The sequence below is a fragment of the Oncorhynchus nerka genome, linkage group LG10, assembly GCF_034236695.1.
Source record: "Oncorhynchus nerka isolate Pitt River linkage group LG10, Oner_Uvic_2.0, whole genome shotgun sequence".
Lineage (NCBI taxonomy): Eukaryota > Metazoa > Chordata > Actinopteri > Salmoniformes > Salmonidae > Oncorhynchus > Oncorhynchus nerka.
In genome coordinates, this window is record NC_088405.1 from 85,910,316 (window position 1) to 85,913,575 (window position 3,260).

A 3,260-nucleotide genomic window follows, 5' to 3' on the forward strand; every position below is an offset into this window, starting at 1 on the left:
AGATGCACTCTCATGCACGATAGCTGCTAATCATTCCAAGCAAACACTTGAAGCACACTTATTCAATGTTCCTTCATCAAAATGATACCAAATTCATGTTCACGCTTAATTAAAAATTACTTTGATATCACTGGTAGAGTGAGGCAGGAGCCTAACGGGGTAATATTTTGTAAACACACACGCTCACAACTTCACAGCAAGATCTAAGAGAGATTGATATGATAAAAACATTTTTTTTTTTGGGGGGGGTATTTCATTAAAGAAACATTACACATTTTAAAAAGTGTTAAATAACTACATTTTCTTGCTCCATCCCAATATTCGTTATTTTAAGTATTTATATTAGTGAACTTTGATGACCCCCTGTGTGAGAAAAATATCACTGTAAAAATGACTGGTATAGTTATTTTTACATGTGTGCCACTAGCAGATTAATAATCCATTGTCATTAACATTGCAAAACATAACATTTCCATATTATGCCAGCTCCAACATTGGAAAATAAATGTGTACTGTATATTAAAATGAAATGTTAGGGAACCTTATTCAATTTTAACACCGTAAAAATGTATGGTAAACATTGTCATGTTTTCTACTGGTGGATCACAAATCCATTTCATTAACATTGCAAAGCACAATATTGGAAAAACTCTAGTTTATTGTATATTACACAGAAATGTTATGGAACCTAATTCAATTTTAACACAGTAAAAATGAATGGTAAACATTTTGTCACTTGTGACACTAGTAGATATAGTACAGTGTGATTAACATGGCACACAATTGCTTTCTTGTGAAAGTGGGGGAGAAGTTGAAAAAGAGGAAAGGAGAGGGGGATGTTCACCACTGAAGCCAACGAATAGAAAAGAAGAGACTCCAACCAGACTGCTGGAAGAGAAAACCAATTCGTGGGGACAGGACACACACACATTCTTTGTAGCCTCTTGCATGGTGTTCATTTCAATAATTGCCCCTTAGAATTGTCCCTAAGATTTTAACCTCTCATGTCTCTCTATTTCCCTCTCTCTTAAAAGTTTTCAAGCAGATGACAGGAGAAAAGAAAGGGAGGGGATAGAGGGGAGGACAAACAGAGAATAGGTGTTTCCCATATCCTTCTATCCCTCTGATTCCTGCTTACAAGCAAAAACTAAAGCAGGTAGTACCAGTGACTCGCTCAATACGGAAGTGGTCAGATGACGCGGATGCTACGCTACAGGGCTGTTTTGCAAGCACAGACTGGAATATGTTTCGGGATTCATCCAATGGCATTGAGGAGAATACCACCTCAGTCACCGGTTTCATCAATAAGTGGACCGACGATGTTGTCCCCACAGTGACGGTACTTACATATTCCAACCAGAAGCCATGGATTACAGGCAACATCCGCAACGAGCTAAATGCTAGAACTGCTGCTTTCAAGGAGTGGGACTCTAACCTGGACGCTTATAAGAAATCTCGCTATGCCCTCAGACGAACCATCAAACAGGCAAAGCATCAATACAGGACTATGATTGAATCCTCCCACACCGGCTCTGACTCTCTTCGGATGTGACAGGGCTTGCAAACTATTACAGACTAGAAAGGGAGACCCAGCCACGCGCTGCCCAGTGACGCGAGCCTACCAGACGAGCTAAATTAATTTTATGCTCGCCTCGAGTCAAGTAACACTGAAACATGCATGAGAGCACCAGCTGTTCCAGATGACTGTGTGATCACGCTCTCCGTAGAAGATGTGAGCAAGACCATTAACCACGTCAACATTCACAAAGCCGCAGGGGCAGACGGATTACCAGGACATGTACTAAAAGCATGCGCGGACCAACTGACAAGTGTCTTTACTGACATTTTCAGCCTCTCCCTGACCGAGTCTGTAATACCTACATGTTTCAAACAGACCACCATAGTCTCTGTGCGAAGGTAACTTGTCTAAATGATTACCGCCCCCGTAGCACTCACATTGGTAGCCATGAAGTGCTACCGATGAAGTACTTTGAAAGGCTGGTCATGGCTCACATCAACACCATCATGCCGGATACCCTAGACCAACTCCAATTCGCAAACTGTCGCAACAGATCCACAGATGATGCAATCACACTGCCCTTTCCCACCTGGACAAAAGGAACACCTATGTGAGAATGCTGTTCATTGACTACAACTCAGCATTCAACACCATAGTACCCACAAAGCTCATCACTAAGCAAAATACCCTGGGACTCAATACCTCCCTCTGCAACTGAATCCTGGACATCCTGACTGGCCACCCCTACTGTCACGTTCTGACCTTAGTTCTTTTGTTATGTCTTTGTTTTAAAACCTGTTGAGGCTAGGGGGGCACACGTTCACACATTAACAAGTCCAATACAGCAAATTAAAGATAAACATCTTGTTAATCTACCCATCGTGTCCGATTTTTAAAATGTTTTACAGCAAAAACACAACATATATTTATGTTATATGACCACCAAATTCAAAAACACACACAGCGATATTTCACAGTCACAAAAGCATAAATATAGATAAAATGAATCACTAACCTTTGATTATCTCCATCAGATGACACTCATAGGACATTTACATTTACATTTACATTTAAGTCATTTAGCAGACGCTCTTATCCAGAGCGACTTACAAATTGGTGCTTTCACCTTATGACATCCAGTGGAACAGCCACTTTACAATAGTGCATCTAGGTCTTTTAAGGGGGGAGAGAAGGATTACTTTATCCTATCCTAGGTATTCCTTAAAGAGGTGGGGTTTCAGGTGTCTCCGGAAGGTGGTGATTGACTCCGCTGTCCTGGCGTCGTGAGGGAGTTTGTTCCACCATTGGGGGGCCAGAGCAGCAAACAGTTTTGACTGGGCTGAGCGGGAACTGTACTTCCTCAGTGGTAGGGAGGCGAGCAGGCCAGAGGTGGATGAACGCAGTGCCCTTGTTTGGGTGTAGGGCCTGATCAGAGCCTGGAGGTACTGAGGTGCCGTTCCCCTCACAGCTCCGTAGGCAAGCACCATGGTCTTGTAGCGGATGCGAGCTTCAACTGGAAGCCAGTGGAGAGAGCGGAGGAGCGGGGTGACGTGAGAGAACTTGGGAAGGTTGAACACCAGACGGGCTGTGGCGTTCTGGATGAGTTGTAGGGGTTTAATGGCACAGGCAGGGAGCCCAGCCAACAGCGGTTGCAGTAATCCAGACGGGAGATGACAAGTGCCTGGATTAGGACCTGCGCCGCTTCCTGTGTGAGGCAGGGTCGTACTCTGCGTATGTTGTA